The sequence below is a fragment of the Acomys russatus genome, chromosome 6 (genome assembly GCF_903995435.1).
Source record: "Acomys russatus chromosome 6, mAcoRus1.1, whole genome shotgun sequence".
NCBI classification, from domain to species: domain Eukaryota; kingdom Metazoa; phylum Chordata; class Mammalia; order Rodentia; family Muridae; genus Acomys; species Acomys russatus.
The window spans coordinates 8,098,636-8,123,342 of NC_067142.1; the positions used below are offsets into that span (position 1 = coordinate 8,098,636).

Here is a 24,707-nt window from a genome sequence, read left to right on the forward strand (position 1 = left end):
CCTAAAATACTCCTACTTGAGAAATAGAATTACTACATAACAGTGCAGGTACTCTGGAAAGTCTAGGGTATGAGGAAAGTCAATATAGCTAGACAGCAAAGATATGTGGGAGACACTTTGTTAGCACTCAGCTATTCCAGCCACTATGACCTTCATTTAACACTGGTATATGTAATGTCATGGACAGACTCAGTTGGGTACAGTTCCTTGGGAATAGGAGCTCTCAAAGCATCAGTGGACAGAAATAAGGTGAAGTGACAAACAAAGCAACCCAGGGGTGAGTTTGTGTTTGAGTGTATTTTGTAAGGAAGCAGTCTAAATTTTTATACTTAAATTTTGAAATGGGAGGAGGGTTATTGTGGTTACATTTCCCAAGGAGTAGATTCACAGAAGTCAGTGAGCAATCAAGCTTACGCAGTACAGGTATAAAATGCAAAGTCATTTTTTGAATTATGACTTTAAATGAAACAATACAGGGTACAGAATATGCAGTAAAGAAGTCATCACTTTTAAGTTACTGGCTTGATATCAGTATATATATATATATGTCTTTTTTGTTAAGAGTTAATGTTCTCTTATAAATGGAACGTATATCTAATACCTGTGTGTCAAGACAGTTTTTTGTTTGTTTGTTTGTTTTTCAGTTTTTAGTTTTTAAATATCTGAGTGTCGGCCTGCGCGGGCACAGGCTCGCTCGCCGGTCATCAAAATTGACTTCAGAAGAGAGAAGGCTAACAATGGAAAGCATTGGGAAGGTTGTCAGAAAACTGTCATCCTCAGTGTCAGGCTCAGCTGATGTCACAGGCTGAAAGAAGTCTCCTGGAGAAGACAGGCCATCAGCACCATGATGAACGCAGAAGCACATGACAAGAGGCCCCCAGTGCTGACCTCTTCAAAACCAGGACCTGTCACCTCACATTGCGGACATGGGTGACATAAAGCATTACTTCTGTGGCTGCTGGGCAACTTTCAACAATGTGGCGGTCACATATCCTGTTCAGAAGATCCTCTTTCGGCAGCAGCTGTACGGCATCAAAACCCGGGATGCAATACTCCAGTTGAGGATGAACAGGCTCCGAAACTTGTATCGTGGAATGCTCCCCCCAGTGATGCAGAAGACAACTACGTTGACGCTGATGTTTGGTCTGTGTGAGGACCTGTCGCGCCTGCTCCGCAGGCAAGTGAGCAGTGCTCCCGAGTTTGCCACCAGCAGCGTGGCAGCGCTGCTTGCTGGGACAACAGAAGCCATTCTCACTCCATTTGAAAGGGTTCAGACTTTGCTTCAGGACCACAAGCATCATGATAAGTTCACAAACAGTTACCAGGCCTTCCGGGCCCTCAGGTGCCATGGAATTGCAGAGTATTACCGAGGCTTGGTGCTTATCCTTTTTGGAAATGGATTCAGCAATGTCCTTTTTTTTTTTGGCCTCCGAGGGCCCAGTAAGGAGCACCTGCCCACTGCCACTACTCACAGCGCACATCTGATCAACGACTTCATCTGTGGGGGTGTGCTTCCTTAAGCTTCCCTATTAATGTTGTAAAAGCCCGAATACAGTCTCAGATCGGCAGGCCATTCCAGTCTCTCCCTATGGTTTTCAAGACAATCTGGCTGGAACGGAACAGGAAACTGATCAATCTTTTCAGAGGTGCTCATCTGAACTACCATCGATCTCTCATCTCCTGGGGAATAATTAATGCAACTTATGAGTTTTTGTTAAAGACTGTATGATAAGGTCACTACATAAAAGGTTATTCTCAACTATCTAGCTCCAAGGAGAATGAAATTTGGCTTTGTTCCTAATTGGCTTAAATACAAGTTGGGGCCAGTAAGTCCAGGCCATAATTTACGAACAATGCATTGACAAAAACAGAATAAACGGTTTCACTGGGCAGATGTTAGGGGCTTTGGTTTGGTCATTATTCAAGAGCGTTAGGCTGTTGCCTGGTAACTTGCCTGTATCTGACGACTTTCCAGGGCAGCTGTCAGCCAAGACAGATTATTTTGACCCCCAGAAGAAATTGTTGCCTTCTGTATGGTGGTGCAGCCTAAGTGTGCTCCCAGCCCAGGCTCCTCAGCTCACTTCCTCGCCTCATTTATTGCTCCTCTCTTAGGAGGGTCGTCTTCATTAAGACCAAGTGGATGTGCCTTGAAGACGGAGGTCAGAGTCGTAGCTGTAGTTCCATGGTGGTTGGGGTTAGCTTTGAAACTAAGTGCTGTTGAGATAGTCACTCTCCAAACTTCCTGTGTAGTGTTGATAGCACTGAGCAGCTAATGAAGCCTCTGTTCTGCCGTTTAGCTTTGGACATTGCTTGTTTGATTCTGAATGTGACTTTAAGCCCTTCCAGAACGCCCCTGCGCTGTCGTTACTGAACTTGTTGCCAAAGGACAAGGTGACCATGTGAACTTAGGTTGTTAGCTTTGTTGTGTTAAGCTGTTCGCAGCAAGTGATCTACTGTTTCTCTCGGTTTCTTTGTGCTGCTGGTGCCAACTTAGCTGACAGTGCAGACATTGTCCCTTGTGAGTAGTAACTGGCGTGTTTGTCTATCCTGTTCTCTGGTACTAGACTTAAAAAAAAAAAACCCTTCCATAAAGCTTAAAAAAAAAAAAATAAATAAATAAATAAATAAATAAATAAATACCTGAGTGTCATTATCTGGAGCTTTAGAAACACTTTAATTTTTGTAAGCCATAATAAAAATTATTAAATAATAATTAATTTTTAGGTTTTTTTTTAAATAAATTGAAGTGGAGTAGAACAACTTTGGGCTTGCATAGTCCCTGAATGTAGTCTCAAGTTAGGGCCATTTCATAGCAATGTTGTTATGTCTGAAAAGTTCTGATATGAGAGGAGAGTTAAGAAAAGAATAGATTCTAACACAATGATAGGGAAGAAACTTGTACTTTATTACTCTTGGCAGGAACATCAGCCCCATTTCAGGAGGCTCTCTCTTCTGGGCAGTGTTGTCTCAGGTTGTATAGTATTTTTCATATACACTTCACTGGATAGGTCACGACATTTTTTAAAATTATATTTTAATTGTAGCTTGTAATAGTCTGAGAGTACAAGGAAGGCACAGCAGTAGTAGAAATATAATTTCTGCCATGATTCCAATAGAAATTAACCAATGTAGCCAATTGTCAGGATTTAAGTTGGCAAGTCCTGCTTGTAATGATTTAGCTAGGTATTTTATTTAAGAGAATCCATGTGAGCATGACTAATAGTAGTCTGTATATCTTGAGTAAGATCATTACTTTTTAAATTTTTAATAAATGATTCTTTTTTTTTAAATTTTTTATTAATTTATTCTTGTTACATCTCAATGGTTATCCCATTCCTTGTATCCTCCCATTCTTCCCTCCCTCCCATTTCCTCTTATTCCCCTCCCCTATGACTGTTCCTGAGGGGGATTTCCTTCCCCTGTATATGCTCATAGAGTATCAAGTCTCTTCTTGGTATCCTGCTATCTTTTCTCTGAGTGCCACCAGGTCTCCCCCTCTAGGGGACATGGTCAAACTGGGACAGAGGGGAGGACATCCTATTGGGACTCAAGATGAGAGAAGCATGGGACAATAGCAAAGTAGAAGGATCCAGAGGGTCCTAGAAACCTACAAATAGAACATTATGATAGGCAGATTTGGGCCCAGGGCTCCCACCCAAACTAAGGCACCAGCCAAGGACAATACAGGCAGTAAACTTTAAACCCCTACCCAGATCTAGCTAATAAATGATTCTTAGTAAGGTTTTAATTCATAGTTTTATTATAAAAAAGAGGTGTAACACACATATTTAAAATTTGTATGGAATTGGGTAGATAACCAAACCTTGATACTTTTACTTTCTCTCTGAGTGTTAAACCACATCTTTTAGAGTATTAATCTTTGTTTGTAACTTTTTATCTATTATTTGTTGTTTGGCAAGGGGCTGTGAAATATTTCTGTTTAAGGCATTAACAAAATGAGTAGTTTATATTTTTGAAACCAATGTAACAGTTGACATTGAAAAGGTTGTAAGGATAGCTATTAAAGTGCTAATTCCTAGAATAAGAACAGCAACAAATCTTTTAGGCCTAATGAGTTCATTGACCCTTTTTAAAGTTTGTAGAGCTGTATTATCAAAGCATGGCTCTTTTTTAAGGTCCATTGGCAGCACAACATATTTTGGTCTTTTTAAAAGTATCATGATAGGATGAGATATGTTTATATATTCTACACAGCTAGTAAGGATACAGTCAGAACAACATATATGAAAAGATTTTTCTACATTAATAATTTGTAAATTTTGAGATTGTCCTATCAAAATAGCATATTGATACCTAACACAAGTTCTAACACCAATAGGCATAGCATGTGTCTGTTTAGGTTTCCTCAATAAAAGCATGTTAATTGTTGCGAACAGTCTAAATAACCCAGGAAATAAGTGACTCTTTTTATCTGTAGAATAACTAACATAAATAGGTTCTATCCAGCCTGTAGAGCTCCATCTTTTTATAGGCTCAGGTGAAGGATCACAGTAATCAAATATAAGATTATGAGTGAGCTGATGGCATTAGGTAAGATCAGGAGATACAATAGAATAGTGTAAATTTTTATTTCTGAACTAGTAGGAACATTAGTAGATATTTCAGCATGATCCTGTCCATATTGTAACCTCAAAGAACTAGAATCTTGTTTTGGCAGAGAATACCTAGCTTATCCTTGCGATATTTTTGTACAGTTTCTCAATGGCACTGGAAAAGAAGGTACAGAGTAATTTTCATTATAATTGTAATAGCCTAATGTCATAAGCCCAATTTTCCACATATGTCGTTTTTTTCCCCCTCCCATAAGTGGGTGGTAATGTCACAGATTGTGGTGACTGATCTGGAGCATCAGCTAGGAAAGTGCAATACCTAATAGGGAGGCATCCTGCTGGGGCAAGGTCTAATAGAGCTACACAGAAGATGTCATCTTTGAGCCAAAATCTAAAGGTCCTCTTAATATTTGAGTATCATTAGTCATGACTCAAATACATGATTTTCCCCCCAACCCATGGGATGAAGAAGAAGGAGATGAGGAACATAAGTCTAATATAATTTTTCTGTAATGCATACTACCAGTAGAGCAAAAACAGCAAGCATTTTTAAAAACATATATTCTGGTGTAGTGGGTTTTCCCAGAGCAGCAGAGGTTTGTAGGGCACAAGCAGTGAGAGTTTGGATCTGACCCCAAGTTGGAGGTTGTTCTTCCACGGACCCAGAGCAAAGAGTCAGTCTGAGGCTGGTGGAGACTGTGATTTTTCTTCTGTGATATTGTTGTCTGAAGTTATTTTTTTCCCTCTTGGACAAAGGCCTTTTGATTGAAAGGTTGGACCAGCCAGGCTGGGATCCAGATGTGTGATTTGTGGAAACACACAAGTATATCCTCGACCCAAGGTGATTAAGATATCTGGCCATTTCCAGGTCTCGGTTAATGGATCTTGCCATATTATCAAAGGTGTAGTAGTAGATTGGAGAGGGGCTCAATTTTTTTTATGGGAATCCAACATTCATCATTCCTGTTAAGATAATTAATAGTGAATAAGGCATGGTTAAGTGATTGTTGTGGGGAAGAGTAATGACCATTTTTTAAAGTCTTTAACACTGTATTTTTATATTCTGATGAGTCCTTTAATAATTGTTTGATCTTGTGGATTATAGGGAATACCTGTTGTATGTTCAATTTCCTATTGTATACAGATCTTAGAAAAAGCTTGTGATGTATAAGTTGTGCCATTGTCAGTTTTTGTTTTGTTTTGTTTTGTTTTTGGTAGTCCCAAAATAGAAAAACAAGTTAAAAGATATTGAATTACATCTTTTACAGTTTTATTAGTTCTAGCTGTAGCCATTACTGCATGTGAATAAACATCCACTGTCACTTGTATATAAATCAACCTCCCAACTTCAGGGTTATGTGTATCATCCATCTGCTAGAGTACCTGAGCCTTCAATCCTCTAGGATTAATTCCCATATTTAGTGGATGATAAAATTCAGGACATTGTTCTCAATTTTTCACAATTTGTCTACCTTGTTCCCTGATGATATTAAACTTGTTTTTAAAGCTAAAGCATTTTGATGATGTAGAGCATGACTAGTAATAGTCTGTTCTAAGAATCCTGTAATAATATGTATTTTTAGTGAGCATATTTGTCATATGATTGTATTAAGATAGTGGTCCCGGTAGGTTAGTATGTACCTTAATGTGTCATATGTGGATCTTTTTTTACCGTTCCTGTAAGAAGTTTTGTGATTTCTGTAACAGCAGAATGATTTTTGACTTTCCAGATAATAAAGCAGTTTTAACGTCTGGAAAAAAGATGAACTATATATTTTGAATCTGTATAAAGGCTAAATGTTTTATGTAAATTTTCTAGAGCAGTGATGATTGTAATAATCTCGCTTGCTGAGCAGAAATTTGTTGTGACTTCTTTATAATTGGATGGGGTCTATCTTTAATATATATTGTTGAAGTTCCATTTGAGGATCCACCAGTGAAATCCCAAACGGCTCCTATTATAGGATCCTTTGTTATTTTGAAGGAAAAATAATGTCTGTCTCATTTACAAATTTTAGTATAGGATGCTGAGTTATATGAAATTCTATTTGACCCATGTAATATAATACAGAAATTCTCCCATTGTCACATATTTGTAAAAGAGTATTCAATTGTTTTTTATTATAAAGAATAATTATTTCTTGTATTTCTTTACCAAATAATTCTTAAGATCTCAATCTACCTTATATAATTAATTGGTACACATATATGTAGAGGAAGAAACCATTTTTATTTGCATATGAGGCAAATAAATCCACTCTAAAATCCCGTCCTGCCAGAGGCAGGCAGTAGGTGTATAAGTAGTTTTTAATATAATGAGAGACCAAGGCTTAGTATAATTAATTTGGTGCACTCTGGTATTCTGTATCCTTTGTTCTGTTAGTTCTAGTTGCTGTAAGGGTTTCTGTGTTAACTGTCTGGGAGATCTTGAATCTGCATCTCCTTTCATAGTTTCAAACAAATATGCAATTGTCCAATATTAATTTTTAAATAGGGTCTAATCCAATTTATATTTTTAATAATTTTTAAAAATCATTAAGTGTTTTCAATTGATCAACCCTAAGTTGTAATTTTTGTGACATAATAAAGTTGCCATAGTTTTCCCCAAGTAATTAATTGGTCTATTATGTTTTATTTTGTCAGTGGCTATAACCAATCCATATTGAGCTAAAGACTCAATCCCATCTTTACGAATGAATTTAGTCAATTTTTTATCTTGTTTGTCATAAGAATATCATCCATATAATGCAAAATAAAGCCTTCCCATATTTACTTTAAACAGATTTTAATGCTTGATTTCTGACAAAGAGTGGGACAATTTTTTATTTTCTGAGGCAATACTTTCCATTGATATCTTTGATAAGGTCTCTGAAAGTTAACTGAAGGTATGGTAAATGGAAATTTATGTGAATTTTTAGGATATAATTTAATAGTGAAAAAAATCTATCAGATCTATAACAATAATGTAATAGCCTTCAGGAATAGCTATAGGAATAGGGAGGTCAGGTTGAAGGGCCCTCATATCATGCATAGTCTTATTTACATCTCTTAAATCTTATAAAAACCTTCACTTCTCTGATTTTTTTTTTAATAGCAAACATGGGAGTATTCTGTGGACTGTTTTTTCTATATGTCCTGTATCTAATTGTTCTTTAACAAGTTGTTTAATGTATGGATCTTTTCTTGTATTAGAGACCACTGATTAATCAAAACAGGATCCTCATTTATCTATGAAATTTTATCTGTATATAATTTATCAGCAGCCCCTATGGGAAATGTTGGTCATTCCAAATATCATCTGTGACAACTTTAATTTCTCCCAATATATTTCTTCCCCATTATGAAAATGGAAAGAAAGGAATAATGTATAGCTGAAAAGTTTCAGTTTTATCATCAGTAGATCAGTTTAGAATTTTTGAACTTTGGGCCACATTTGAGGCTAAGGCTAATCCTATCAATGTTGATGTAGTGTGATAAATGGGCCAAAAACCTGGTCAGCCTTTACCACCAACACAGGATTTGTCAGCTCTGGTGTTTGATATTTTTGAATATTTTTTCTTTCTAACTTTAGGGTTTTTAGAGGTCTTTGGTTATTTACAGAGTCTCAGCAAACACTTTAGTAGATCCAAACCCCTAAAATTGCATTAGGCAGTTGAATATAGGGAAGCAACAGAGTCTGATCCACTTGCTGATTTTGTGTAATTGTACAGTTTTTTTAAGGCCTAATTATAATTTTTACTTTACCCTGGAAGTCAAAGTCAATTACTCCTGGGAGTATTTTAAAGTTTTCTTTATAGTTCAAACTTCTTCCAATTATGAGGCCAAAGGTGCCTGAAAGTAATGGCCCATTAAACCTTGTACCTACCAACTTTACTCCCTAATAAAGAGAAAGCAGATAATTTTTATCTACTTTAATATCTAACCTTGTGCTTTCTGCTATTGCTTTTGGCAGATCTAAGAGGTTAAATTTTGGGAGGAAGTAGATTCAAGTTACTTTGTTTTTCCTCTTTATGTCTTTTTTTACTTTGTGGCCGAGAGCTTGTCCCTCATTCTGTATTTTGGCTAACTATCTGTAAGAGGGGTTCTATCTTTGTGAAACTTTGATTTATACTCATGTTTCAATGCTTTCCTTTCCTACACCAAGGACACAACCCTGGAGGTTTATTGGAGGTTTGTTTTCCCCTATTGTAGTCATGAGAAATATGACCCTGCTGACCACAAGAAAAACATGAATTATTTTTTGTTACCTCCTTTTAAGTTCTGAATGTGTAGCTTGCATCACTACAGCATAGGCCTTACCCTGGACAATAGCTGGCAGGGACATCTATACATATTTTAATGTAATCTTGCACAGTCCCTGTTTTTCTAATTAGTTTGATTAGTTCCTGGCAGAAAGTATTGCCATTTTCCCATGAAAGTTGTTTTAATAATATGTCTGATCCCTCAAAGGGAGGAAGAATCCAATCTAGTGTCTCTTTTAGTCTGGATCTAATGGAGCAGCCTCCTCCTGAGAGGGTACTTCTTCTGTGAAGAAATCCATTTTAGGTTTGTCTGATAACTGATCCCTAATATTTACCCATAAGGAAAATGTCTGTGCTGGTATCTGACTTGGACTGTGAGCTTCATAGAACCTTTTCATTTCTTTTTCTACTTTGTTCCAGTTTTCTAAAGATGGACTTCCTTCCTGTGGGAACCAAGGATGCATATTTAACAAAAAAAAAATTATAAAATTCTGCCAAACCATTTTTTGAGATCTTTATGCCTCTACCTTCTAACATTTGACTCAATACTGTCAAGAACATACCCCTGTTTTTGGACCATGGTTATTACCTACTTGCCTCTTAGCTCATCCTGTGATTTTCTGAGGAGTAAGCAGCACTCTTTGGCGAGGTACTTATCTTTGTCTGAAATAGTATTTAAAAGAGGAGAAAAAGCTTATCTTACTTTGAACCCCACTTTAGGCACCACCTGTCACAGACAGCCTCAGTTGGGTATAAGTTCTTGAAGCATCGGTGGGCAGAGATAAGGCAAAGTGACAAATAGAGCAACCCAGTGGTGAGTTTGCATCTGAGTGTATTTTGTAAGCAAGCAGTCTAAATTTTTATACATACATTTTGAAATGGGGGTGGGGGTGTTTGTCGTTACATTTCTCATGGAGTAGATTCAGAGAAGTGTGTGAGCAATCAAGCATACACAGTAGAGGTACAGAATGCAAAATTATTTTTTTTTGAATTACAACTTTAAATGAAACAATACAGGGTACAGAATATACAGTATAGATGTCATCACTTTTAAGTTACTGCATGTGGCCTTTTTGGTAAGGACTATTGTTCTCTCATAAATGGAATTTATGCTTAACACCTATGTGTCAAGACAGTTTTTTCTTTAGTTCTTTCTAATACCTGAGTGCCAATACCTGGAGATTTCTGAAACACTTTATTTATTTCTAAGCCATAATATAAATTATTAACTAATAATTCATTTTCAGTCATGTTTGTTTTAATAAGTGGAATTGGAACAGAACTACTTTGGGCCCGCACAGTGCCTGGCTGCAGTCCTAAGTTTGGTCCAACTCATAGCAACATTATCATGCCTGAAAAGTCCTAATATGGGAGTAGAGTTAAGAAAAGAATAAATTCCAACACAATGAGGGGGAAGAATGTTGCAATCTATTACTCTTGGCAGGAACATCAGCCCTATTCCAAGAGGCTCCCCCTGGTGGGAATTGTTGCCTTGGATTGAGTAGTATTTGTCATGCAGACTCCACTGGAGGGGTCATGACATTGTAGTCTCCTTCAGGTGACCTGGACTAGGTTTATACAGACAGGAAATACTTTAAATGAGATCTCCTAGTTGATCTGTTAAACCTGAGAATTTCAAGGCAAAAGACAAAATCTACAGTTGCCATCTGAAGCAATCTTCATTTTGGGGCTGCGTTGAGGACTGGCAAGTCCATCTGCCTCTCCCTAAGTAGGGATTTTATGGAGATTCACCTGCCAGCCAGACTCTTGAGGTTATATATATATATATATATATATATATATATATATATATATATATATATATATATATTCGTTTATAGGAAAAGTAAAGCATTTACAGGGAAAGAGAGATGATTGTTATATATTGTTAGAAAAATACAATGAAAGAGCAGAAGAAAATCAAGTCAATGTGGGTTGAAAAACATGGTTTACAGTTTATATCAGCTTAACTTGCAAGAACATAACCCAGGGGAAAAAATAACTTAATCTTTAACTACAAACAGAAACCTTAACCTGCATAGCAAAAACAGAAACTTTTCTGAACTCTATTAACTGGAAACTGAAACTTTAGTCTTAGGCTAGGCTTCCTCTCCCATCAAAATTACTAAAAGCGCCTTGAAAAAGATTCAGGTCGTTGAATTCTCCAAGTAACAGATTAGATAAATTCTACATCTCGCCATTAATACAATCACTTATTTAGATAAATCATTTATTTAAAATTCTTTTGAGTACTTAGTCCTAAGACATGATTTTCAAAATCATGCTTATTTTATTACCTATTGAGTTAAGAGTTTCTAGCCAAATTGTTCTTGACATTTTGCTGGAGAAAATGATGAGGTTTTAAAAATTGAACTGCAAATATTATCTGTTTTATTGCAGTAAGAGAATAATATGAGAGGTAAGGTTGTATGGGATGTGGAATAATGGTGTTCATCCTCTAGTTGGCACCTTGAAAATATAACTCTTCAAGACTTATTCTTTGCGGAGTTGTAACAAGATACACTGGGATGAAGAAGATTGGGATGCATGAGAAATAGAGTAAAAGAAATCAAAAGAAGCAAGTATCCCACACATCTGACCATTGAATACTGAGAAGATTCAGTGTTATCAACTGTTTATTATTGATGTTATGAAACATAATGACCAAAAGCAACTTGAGGAGGCAAGTATTTATTGAGCATATACTTCCACATCACAGTTCCTCGTTAAAACAAGTCGGGATGGGAACTCTAACTGGGTAGGGACCTGGAGTCAGGAACAGATGACGAGACCATGAAAGAGTGCTGCTTATAGTGTTACACATCCTGCTTTCTTATAGGTCCCGTGACTACTATCTTAAGGAAGATACCACCAGAGTGAACTGGGCCATCCCTTATTAATCACTACATGAGAAAAGGCCCTACAGCCTTGCCTAAGTAAGGGCCAATCTTATAAAGAATTTTCTTAATTAAATTTCTTCCACTTAGGAGACTTTACTTTGAGGCAAGATCACATAAACTTATCAAGCACAATTGACCATGTTTAACTTGACACACAAATATATCACTATAAAAACAAAATCTTTTCTTTCTCCTTCATCCCCAGGATCACATAGTAATATAAGCACCATAATATATAGTGCATTGCAGATTTAAACTCCACAGTCTTACAAATTCAAGTCTTTAAAATCCAAAATCTCTTAACTGTAGAATCCGATTTAACACACAATTTAAACCTTTTTTTTTTCTTTTGTTCTTGAAAGTGGCAAGAGTCAGGGCACAGTCAAAATCAGATCAAAGCATATTAAAACTCCATCAGTGTAATCATTCAACATCCAGCATCTAAAACTCACTCATTATATTATTTTCTCCTCCGAGTGATGTGGTTATTTAAAGTTCTGTCTTTTGCAGCATACACACTGGCTGGCTTTACAGAGTAATGGTTTGTATAAAATACTGGTGTCATCACTTGCAACTGGGCTATCCTTTTGCAATAATCTCTCGGTGCAAAACATCAACTATTCTCCAAGGGCTTTTTAGTCCTCAGGCTTCTACAGATACTTTGGCTGCACTTTCACCAGAGGCCTCTTCTTGCTTCTCAGTGTCAAGCCTTAGATACTCTCTATTAGCCATTCATGCCATTAAAACTAGTGCCACCTAGGAATCTCTTACACATGACCAGGTTTAGATGCCATCATAAGTTACAACCTTGACCATCTCTGAATATTGCTTACATGTACTGAGTCTATAGAAACAGTTCCCAAAAGATTTCATCTCTGTAATGTTGGTACCTTCTTAATCACCATTGATTTCTCAGCTTCAGCTAGAGTGTCAATTGCCCCAGGAAAACAGAGGCTTTATCTAAGTGGTTATGATACCTTGGTCAAAACAGGTGACACATGAGCCACAGGTAACACATAGCATATGCTCTTAACTCAAGATAGCAAGTGGAAAAGATAAAATCACAGACGCTTTCATCATTTTTTCTGAAATTCACCAGCCAGGCTTCATTGTCTACATTGCTCTTAACATTCTTATAATCTAAGATTCTACAGAACAGTTCAACAACGTTTGAAGACTCAGTGGCTTTCTCACTCAAATTTCATAAGTTCTTCCACAAAACAAAATGACAAAATGATCAGGTTGGTCATAGAAATACCCAATTTATGGTACCAACTTGTCTTACTTTGATTGGTTATTTTGTGACATATATACAATGCAAGCACACACACACACACACACACACATATATGTATATTTATATACACATACATGTACATGTATATGTATGTATATGTATGTCTGTGTCTGTATGTGTGGTCAATGATCCCATAGATAACATATCTGCTATAGGACTGGTATTTATGTAGAGAGACTCCCACATATAATAGTACCAAGTAAAGTCCAAGCACAATAATAATGATTTGTTGTTTGTCTTTACTTTTGTTGATATAAAATATCATGTAGTTCAGACTGTCTTTAAAGTTTCTAATAAAATGGCCTGACCTTGTGATCAACAGGCCCTGTCCTCCTGGGCTGTGATTTCTGCACAACTGATTCACATGCTCACAAATCCTGAATGCTTTGAGTTCTGGTGTTGTTCTAATCAAGCTTTCATTTTGGTAATTAATGGTCACACTTAAGCTAAGAATAATGGTTACAAGACCATCATATTTCTGGGGACAAGTCTCAATTCATAGAGTTTGCCATAGAAACATAAAAACATTAATTTAGCCCCCATAATGCCTATTGTTTTTAAGTTACATATTTTATTTATATTATCAGTATTATCTGTAGGCACAGCTTGCAATGAACCAAGACACTAACACTTGCTGTATTTTAAAATAGCCTTAGTTAACCTGGGGCAGGGCGGATATCAATCCTCTAAACTACTTTCCATATTAAGGTCTCAAGCATTGGATCACTTCCTCAATCCCATGCCATCTGTTTCTAATAACTTCTATCAAGTTATCTCCCATCCATAATCTCAAATATTAGTTAATGTTCTTTATCTGGGCCAGATTCTCCATCCACACCAGCCATGTGTGTCTCATCTACCTAAACCATGGCAGCTTTCCTCTCTTCCTTTAAGGTCTCTCTCCTTTCTCCTCATTGTGGTCCTTTTTTTTCCTTTTCTTAGAATCCCTCTCTCTCTCCTAACCCCACCTATCTCTTGTCCTGGCCAGGTGGGATGGCTTTTTAGTAAGCAAAATGTGGGTCAGACAGCAAGCAGTAATTAGCATCAATTACATCAGACCATCCCCCAGCAAACACCTTTGGCAGCATATCTTTTCCCCATGCTCCTGTATTCTGTGGAGCCCATATTTCTTCCCATTCTAGCATTCTTCCCCATATTGTTGCTTTGTCCCAGACTGTAACTGCAATAGGGATGCCTTACTCACCACACTTCTCTATTCTTCCTGAAAGCTAATCCCCCAGTTTATTCATAGATCTGTAGCATGTAAACTACTGTGGTTTCACTTTCCTCTTTCATCCCACCCCCAATAGATCACAAAGTTATTCTCTTCCAAGCTTCTTTTTCCCAATGCATCCTAGTACTTTAGCCTTTAATATCCTCAGGTATTCCCTGTGAACACAACAGGTGAACAGGGCAGAAAAACAGGCATTATGCATCTATCATACAACAGGTAAAGAAAAATTGAAAGAACTTCTCATGTACCATCATACCACCATGGATTAAAGTTGGATATCAACAACAACAGAAACAACAGAATGTTGTTTCTACAACCCAGTGTCTCTCAAGTATTGCTGTTCCTTCTCTAACATCCAGAAAATTTAGAGTTAGCAAATCATTATTTAATCTCTCCTTTGAGATCTTTATTCTTCCTTTTAATTCAATAGAGAATTGTAAATTAAAAAGCATGCTCATTATACAACTGAGGAACTAAGACAAACAATATTTTACAAGCATGTGTTGATATCACAATGGAAACCTGCAACAATTTTCAGATTGGGGCTTTAGGTATCCATAGGGAATTGTCTATCTTTCCTGTAACTACTAACCTTTTTTCATGTATATCTATGATAGGTGGGTTGGAAGAAAGGTTAGGCTGACAAATACTTTACTAAATATTCAACATTATTCATGTGGAAAATAGATATCAAAACTACATAGAAATTTCATTTTACTGCTGTCACAACAGCTAAGCCATGTCAGCTCATGCTGCCAAACACGTGGAGCAAGAGGAACACTCCTTCATTGATGGTGGGAAGGCATACTTGTAAAGCACTATGAAAATCAGTACTTTGGTTTTTCATAATGTTGGGAATCAATATACCTCAAGACCTAGGTATACTACTTGGGCATATACCCAGAAGACACTCCATTCTAATACAGAACACTTGCTCTTCTATGTTCACTGTGGCTTTAATCATAATACCCAGATAACCTAGAAGTGCCTCAATAAAAGAATGGATAAATAAAATATGGTACATTTACACAATTACTCAACTATTTAAAATTGACATGAAAATTTTAATCAAATTCTCCTGAGTGAAATAACACAGACCCAGAAAGACAAACATAATGTTATTCGCTCATAATTGGATATTAGCTATTAAGTAAATAATTTCCAAGCTATAATACATAGATCCATAGAGGTAAGGTAGAGAGGAAAAGTCTAGGAAGGATATACATATCTCCTTAGGAAAGAGAAATATAAGAGATTTAATGGGCAGACTGGGCATAGGTGGGATAGGGGAAGAGGGGTCAGTTGGGGTTATCATGGAACAGAGGGGGAGATGTAGGGCATAGATAGCTAAAATTGGATGGAGAATGGGGTTCAAGAATGAGGTAGAAACCTGGTAGAGTGAAAAGTTCCTACAATCTATGTGATGGATCTTAATAAGGATTCTTAGTAAGTGTAGATATTGTATCTCAACTGGCCATCTCTTGTATCTAGGCAAGGCTTCCAGTGGAGGGACTGACTTACTTTCAGTTAAATATTAGACAAGGGTATTCCACAGAAAGCCCTAGTCATTCCAAGTATATGGTAAGACAAAGTGGTATTCTATGCAATTGATGGGGCAGGACATTGCTGAAGACACCATCCACACAAATCAATGAATATTGATAAGTCAAGCTGATACCTACTTGGAGCCTTCACCATTACTTTATCGTCTCCTTAATATTGGAAGATACTCCATAGGCAAGGATAGAGAAACATGAGCAACAACCTAGTCACAAAACTTTTCACCTACAATTTTTCCAGCCTGTAATATATTCTGAGGCAATGATGGCACAATACTTGTGGGAGTAGCAAACCAATGTATTATTTGACCCCCTACAGAAGAAGGAGTGTCTCACTCCCAACTGTCCCTCAGAGACTGTACAGCGCAGAGACCTATGGTAAAACCTAATGCTATGACTAAAAAGTCAATAAAAAGATTTCTAATGATATTCTGCTGTGCTTATAGATCAGTGAAATATATAGTCATCATCAAAGTGTTTTCCTCCAGGAGCAGAGAGAAGCTGATGCTGAGATACAAAGCCAGACATTTTTGGAGATAGTCTAAATTAGAGGTCTCCATTAAATCTTTTTCCTCAGATATCAGAGAATCCCAGGGAAATGATGGTGAAAAGATTGTAAGAGCAAAAGGTGATGGAGGATAGATGATGCCAGGAAAACAAGGTCTTTTAAGTCAAATAAGCAAGATGGTGGCTGTGCTCATGGAGAGTAATATGCACTAAGATGTGGTAATCAAAGAGGCTTTCAGAATTGATTATTAGAATTTGAATAATAGAAGTTGAGTAATAGAATTTGAGCAATAGAAGAATAATTGTCTCTGATATGAGACAATAAGTTAAGTTTACTAAATTCTGAAATTCTCTTCAAAGATTGCTTAGAAATTTGCATGAAATAACAGGACAGTTCCTAAGGGGCACCTGGCAGCTATCAAAATAACACTTTACATCAGAATAATGCAAGAAACTAGAATAACTTTACAGTTAAAACAAATTATATATTTATATTTATATTATATATTTATATTATATAGTTATATTTGTATGATTCAAAAAAAATCAGTGAGGGGATAAATGAGGCTTTGCCTTGGGCAATGTGCACTCTATCCTTAAGCCTGAGTTAGTGCTATTCAAACATTGATATTATTTCTTGTACATGAATTAATGGTGTGTGTGTGTGTGTGTGTGTGTGTGTGTGTGTGTTTCTGTGATTTTGGATGCATGTATATCATTGACCCTTGATTGAGACAGGATCTCTTTCTGATTGCCACCACATTTTTCAGACTAGCTGTCCCATGGGCTTCTACAAATACTCCTGTTGCTACATCCCATATTAACACAGAAGCATTGCAAGTGTTGATAATACGTAACACTTCTGTCTCTATATAGACCCTGAAGACCAAACCTTGGTCCTCTGACATGAGCACAAACTACTTCCCCACTAAGCTGTCTCCCTTTCTATGTTTTAAAATGTTTCTATGTAAAAGAAATATGTCAATATTGCCAGATAATACAACAAATATTAATTGTGTCAGAATTAATTATTAGTGGTGAGACCAGACCATGCTGTAAATGGCTGCTCTTCTTTGAGCCCTTCTGTAATTTCCACATAATTTTATTCCAACTCAGTTTATACCCTAGTACCATGATTTAGACCTTCTTCCCACATTGTTTCCCCCAGAAGAGGCTACCCATACCCAAAGTTAGTCTCCTCTTCTGTAGACCTTCATATATTTCATCTCAGTTAAGAACTTAATATAGTGGGCAGATCTGTTTCTCTTCATTTTATATGTCAAATAGACAAATCTGTAGGTTTGGTCTTAGTAAATGTCACATAGTGTAAAATAAAACACACATTTTCCTGCAAGTGTAACATTTGTTTATTTTTATAGTGCTTAAGTCATCCTTTCAATCATGTTTATATTACCTGTGGTTGGATTGCTATAACTGAACAATACACAGATAATTTCATGATAAATTCCCTTCTTTTCCCTTAAGAATCTCTTCTTGCTTTTGAAAAAACAAAGCTAATGTCAAGTGTTTTAACATAGAGGCAGCAATGATGGACCAGTCAATAAAGTGCCTGCCATGCAAGCATGAGGACTTGCATTCAGATCCTCGGTTCTCATGGAGGAGCTGGATGTAGTGGTACATATTTGTAATGTCAGTGATGGTGAGGCAGAGGCAGGAAGGTCATTGGCCCTATGGGCAAGTTCCCTAAGGAAATTGGTGAGTCCCAGGTTTAGAGAAGAACCGTGTCTCAAAAAATTAAGGTGAAATAAATTCACAATACATACTCAGTATAACCTCTGGTCCATCTATGTACATACACATGTATGTACATGCACATTTTTGTTAATGTACATAAACACAAAATAATATTAATGCACATGTACATATATACACAAGAACCTGCATGCATATGCACACACATGCACACATGAACATGTATGATATAGGTATGGTATAGTACTTTGTTTCAGTGTATAACTAACTAGTAAATTTGAGTTTGCTTGCAATGGAATGCTTACTAGAGTAAATTTTGTTTAAGAAAGGCTTTAGAAGTATCCAAACACAAAAGGAGATGAGACCTTAGGTGATTATGAATAAAATACCCAAAGGATAGGTTTTAAAAGCTTCTTGGAAAGTTGAAGATGCACACTTCTAGTTCACTGGGAGTTTTTCTCATGAGTGTGAGGAAAAGCTTTATCTTGTCAGATGATAATATTTTTCTTCTTTAGCATGATTAAGAAATATTTTTATAACATTCTGTATCCTTCCTTACTAATGAGACCATATCTCTCATATATATATATATATATATATATATATATATATATATATATATATATATATATATATATATATGTAGATATAGATATATAGATATTGCTATCTTTATACATGTATACATATGTGGCCCGAGTTAGACATCTTTTACCTTTATCAACCACTCTTTACTTTAAGTTTTGAGGCAGGCTATTTCACTGAATTTGAAGTTCACACATTTGGCTAAACTGAATGAACACAAACACCTTCTGTCTCTGACCTGCTGTTTCAGAGATTATAGTTACATGTCATTATATATAATACTTTCCTTTGTTTTATTAATTATTAGCTTTATATCCTGGTCATAGCACCCTCTTTTGTTTTGTTCTGGTCCTACTCTCTCTCCTTGTTTCTTTTTTCCATCTTCCCCTACTCCCCAAAGAATCAGATCCCTCCACAACTCCAGCATATGAAGTTGCCTCAGGACTGAGCACATCCTCTTCCCCTATGATCTGGTGAGATAGCTCTGCCAGGGGAAGTGACTGAAAATCAGGCAACAGAATCCATGTCAGTGTCAGCACCCATTTCTCATACCAGGGAACCCAAAAGAGGACCAATCTGCCCATCGGTTATATTTATATGTTGGACCTAGGTCCAGTCCTTGCATGGTCCTTGGTTGTAGTTTCCGTCACCATACCTCTACCCCCTTCAGTGGCCCTAGTTGCCTGGATGTGTTTGTATTCTTACAGAGATCCTATCCCCTCCAGAGTCTTTCTATCTTTCCTCCTACTCATCCACAAGACTCTCTGAACGCCATTCAAAGTTTATCTGTGGGGCCCTGCATCTGTTTTGATCAGCTGCTGGATGGAGCCACTCAGAGGAAATCTATACTAGGCTCACATCTGCAATCACAGCAGAGTATCCTTAATAGTGTAAAGGGTTGGCTGTCTCACATGGGGTGGTCCTCAAGTTGGGCCAGGCATTGGTTAGACATCTCCTTTATCTCTGCTTTATTTTAATCCCTGCACATTTTATAGGGTACGTTTTGGGTCAAAGTTTTGTGAATGGATTGTTGTTCCCCTCTTTCCATTACTAGCATTTTCTCAATAGAAGATAGCCTCTTCAGTCTCCATGAGTCCTGCTCCTAGGAGTCTTGGCTAGATTCACCCTTATATCGTCTCAGGATCCTACCCTGTCACAGATCTCCAGTTTGCTATAGAGAAGCCCACACCCAAGTTTTCCTTTCTCTCTGCACGCTCACTCTCCTCCAGTTTCCTCTTTCCCCAAGTCTGAAATCAACCCTCATTTCTCTTTCTCTGCTCACTTTCTTTTCCTGTTCTGTTTCTCTTTAACCACTTCTGCTGTTTATTCTATTTCCACTTCTGAGTGAGATTTAAGCATACTCCCTAGTGTCCACCTTGTTAGTTATCATCTTTGGATCTGTGAATTGTAGTATGGTAGTATGTGGTTTATGGTTAAAATCAACTTATAAGTGAGAATATACCACATGAGTCTCTTTGGATCTCAGTTACATCACGCAGGATGATCTTTTCTAGATCCTTCCATTTGCCTGCAAATTTCATGATTTCCTTGTTTTTAATAGCTGAATACTATTCCATTTCATAAGTGTACGAAGGTTTCTTTATTCCTCTGTTGAGAATTCTTGCTATTTTGCATGTGTCCTGTGGATCAATTTAGGGTCCTTTGTCTTGTGCAATACTTTACCAAATGTGCAACTTTTCTAGTACAGTTGCAACTTTTTTGGTATTGTCTTTTTGGACTCTGGTATCAAAATAACATTTGCCTCAAAAGAAACTAAGAAGTATATTACTTCTGGAAGTCACGATATATTGTACTATTATGTGGGCTGGGATCCTAGACTGAATAATAAGTGTGCTTCTTTACATGACAAAATATGGCCAGGTGCTTTATGCTCCTAATGCCATGCTTCTCAGCATTAATGGACTGTACCATCAAAATGTGAGACAAAATACACCCTTTCTTCCACAAGTTGATTTTGTCAAATATTTTGTCATAACAAGTAGTACAACAAATAAAGTAGACATTGATTACTCATGATATTTCTTGCCATTATGTCTCTTTCTGCCTTTTGCCTAAGCACTAAAATGTGAAGACTCAGCTATTCCTATTGCCATATATTTGGTCAGTCATCTTAGCCTCTAACCCTCTGGAAACAAAAGCCAAATTAAATTCTTTGTTTAAAAAAGTTGTCTTGGTTGTAATGTCTTATCACAGCCATGGAAAAGCAACTAAGACATATCTCTAATCTCTAATCATATTCAACATAGTGCTTTAAACCTGAGCTTCTTGCCATCCTTAGTCTGTTCTACCCTTATTAATACAAGCTCTAAAACTAGGATTCCTGCTATTCTGTCCATTGCCCTGTGTTTCCTTGAGATTTGGAGTTTGGAAAGTTTTCCCTACTGTGATGTCTTAGAGCTGAGTAGAAGTAGCTACATAGTTTAGTGGACTTGATGTCAAAAGAAAATGCAAGAATCTTGCTTCAGAAATTATGAGGAATTAGTAAGTTCATAAGCACACACATAAATGAGCATATCTAGACATATGACTTCATCCACACCAACACACTAAAACATGTAAAGAGTTAAGAAAATAAAGAATGCCAGAGTAGAGACTGAAAGGCATTGTTTTCTGAGATATACCATTCTAATTATATCTAAGGCATATTCAATTAGATGGAGCCCATATTCGACACTATTAAAGGGGCCAAAGACATATGTGTAAATAGCTCAGATGCCCTGGGTGAGAGTCAAACATTCTGGTAATTGGACCTTTTATTTTAAAAGACTCTCAATGACATGTTGCTATTGCCAAAGATCAGAGCATCTCTCATCCCTCACCAGAAAAACTTTTTGTTGCAGTAGATGACAATTAACAGGCAGACTCTCAACTGGACAATGTGCAGCATATAAGAAATTGTGGAGTGCCCAACTCTAAACAAAATATGAAAACCATACACTTTTCCTCAAACTTCAGGGCCCCTCTAGATAGAAGAAGTAAAAATTGAAAATGTAAGACCCAGTAGTGGTAGATAATACCAAAGAAACTCTCTTCTAGACCCAAAATGGCAATTAAAAATATGAACTAATAGTGGTAATAACAGCATGTCGAAGATATTAGCAAGTTCCAGCCAGATATAATTCCATCATGGAAAGGCAAGAGAGGCATGAAATACCACTATTAGCTGAGGAACTGATGACACACCTTCTGGGGAAATGAGATTCAGTTTTCTGGTATATTGATTATATGTCAGGCAAGATCCTACTTCTACGACTAGGTAGATAACATAAACTGGACTCAGTGGTGGAAACTTAGAAATAATGAAGAAATCTCACAGTTGTTTGGGAAGTGTGGGAAGGGTAGTTATAGGAAGAGTTGGATAAGGTATAATGACTATTTTCAAAATACAAAAAAAATTCTAAGAAAATGAATGAAATGTTTTAAGTCTGCTTAATGAAGATTTAACAAAAAAATGTAATATAACATTTTTGTTTTGCAGAGAGAGATATCAAAACATAAAATGCACATAAAGTGTGATAGGAATTATTGTCTTTAAAAATATTTTAAATTGTGAATGAAAGAAAGAATTCCAGAGGTGTCTGACAGGTAAATGTGGATGATATTGTGATATTTAAACCTGTTGTATCTGAAGCTGATGAGGGCTAAACTAAATCTAGAGGTTAATTTTTTCTAAAGTCTACATATGTGCTCCTTTCTATACATAACAGACATAAGAGTAGATAAGCTCCTCCTCTTCCACTAGAAAACCTGATGTTCAATTTATATAAGTTCTTGATATTTTGCAGGCCCCACTGGAAATATATATGATTAATAGTATTGTTTAATCATGGTGCTTTTCTGGTAATGCTCATTACCTGCAGAGTTCTGGGTAAGATTATTTATTTATTTATTTATTTATTTATTTATTTATTTAATGGTTTTCAATACAGGGTTTCTCTATGTTATATTGGATGCCCTGGACTCACTTTGTATACCAGACTGGCCTTGAATTCACAGCGATTTTCCTGCCTTTGCCTCTGAGTGCTGGGATTAAAGGTGTGCACCACTATGCCCAGCTTGAGGTTTTATTTTAACACCTCTAACATTATTTTCCATTTACATAAACACCAGGTCTGTGGTAATGATTTCTGATTAAAGGAGTCTGCCTCACATATAAGTTCATTAGTACCCAGATTGCATGGAGAATGGTTCAAGAAACAATGAACTAGAAGACAGCCCTAACTACTTTATAGTATGGCAGACTCATTGATTTTGATGGGAACAAAAGCAGGAGAGATCAATAGGATGGCATCCAAAGTGATTACTGGGGAAAAGAGAAGACTATATCAAGATGAGAAATTAATTTTCACTAGCTATTTTGTGTTATGTTCCAGAAGGCTCATAAATGATGCTGTATTTTAGTGGCAATGTGACTGTAATGGAAAATTCAAACCTAAGGTAGAACAGAGGAATAAATTCTTTTAAGTTTTTTTCTTATGGGAATGATTCATAGTTTCTTATGTAATTTAATTTAATGTTTGTTTGGAAGGACTCAGGACTAGCGCTCTTTTCTTTAATTTACTGACATTGTTCATTTTTTCATTTTATGCACCACTAAATAGAGACAGAGATACAGACAGATAATAGATGATAGATAGATAGAAATAGTAGATAGAGAAGTGATAGTCTATTGATAAAAGTAATGAATATAAGTGAAGAGCTGTCCATTAGCTACACATAAACAGTGGGCCTAGGTCCTCTGCTTGGCTTGTCCTTGGTTGGTGCATCAGTTTGTGCAGGTCCTCCTGTATCGAGATTTGCCAGCCTTGATAGTCTCCTTATGGAGCTCCTGACAACATCCACCCCTGTTCTTCCATCCTCCAACTTTTCAATACAGCTTGTAGCCCCTCATGCAAATGGAGTCCTAGTATCAGTCCTGATTCCCTGCTGGGAGTAGTCTCTGGTAGACATTTATGTTGGGTTAATAGCCGCTTGTCAGTGATTATATACCATGTGTGTCATTCTTGATCTGGTTTACCATGCTCAGGATGATCCTTTCTAGTTCTATCTATTTGCCTGAAATTTTCAGTATTTCCTTGTTTTGAGTAACTGAATAGTATTTCATTGTGTAAATATACCCGAGTGATTTATTTGTTCTTCAGTTGAGGAATGTCTAGGTTCTTTCCACATTGTGGCTATTATGAATAAAGCTGCCATCAGCATAGTTGAGCAAATGTCCTAGTTGTATGGCACAGCTTCTTTCGAGTATATGTTCAAGAGTGGAATAGCTGGGTCATCACTGTCACAAGAGATAACTTTCTAATTAAAACACCAACAGCTCAGTCCCTAAGGTCAGCAATTAATAAATGGGACCTCATGAAACTGAAAAGCTTCTAGAATGGAAAAGGACACTGTCAACAGAATAGAATCACAGCCTACACACTGGGAAAAGAGCTTAATTAATTCTACATCTGACAAAGGGCTAATATCCAAAATACATAAAGAACTCAAGAAATTAAACACCACCAACCCAAATAATCCAATAAAAATGGTGTATGGAACTAAGCAGAGAATTCTCAACAAAGGAATATCAAATGGCTGAGAGACACTTAAAGAAATGTTCAACATCCTTAGTCTTCATGGAAATGCAAATAAAAATAACTCTGAACCCTATCTTATATTTATGAGAATGACTAAGATCAAAAGTCAAGTGAGAGCATATGCTGTCAAGGATATAAAGAAAGGGTAAGATTACTCTATTGCTGGTGGGAGTGCAAACTGTACAATCATGAGTTTTTCAAAAAGATTTTCACAGATCCTGACCCATCTCAGTTCCACTAAGTGTCTCCAGAGGAGCACTGAAGTATTAATGATCTTCCACTTTGTAAGACAAAGAGGAGCTATCATACCAGTGATGGGCAAAGTCAATTAAAACATGCAAAGGGGAATAAGGTTTTTGCAAAGCACACTCACTAGTAGTAGAAAAATTTGTCCTTTATGTCTTTCTACTTTCAATTGAAAGTGGTTTGTTCACTAATATGTATGGTTTTGCAGACTCCTTATATTTACTACATTGCTATAGATCCTTATGTTTTAACAA

The 24,707-nt window shown here is 36.6% G+C and overlaps 1 pseudogene; it reads left to right on the forward strand.

The window, feature by feature from the left end:
- The first annotated feature begins 706 nt into the window (after positions 1–706).
- On the forward strand, positions 707–1,896 carry LOC127190315 (mitochondrial nicotinamide adenine dinucleotide transporter SLC25A51-like; annotated as a pseudogene).
- The last annotated feature ends 22,811 nt before the right edge of the window (positions 1,897–24,707 follow it).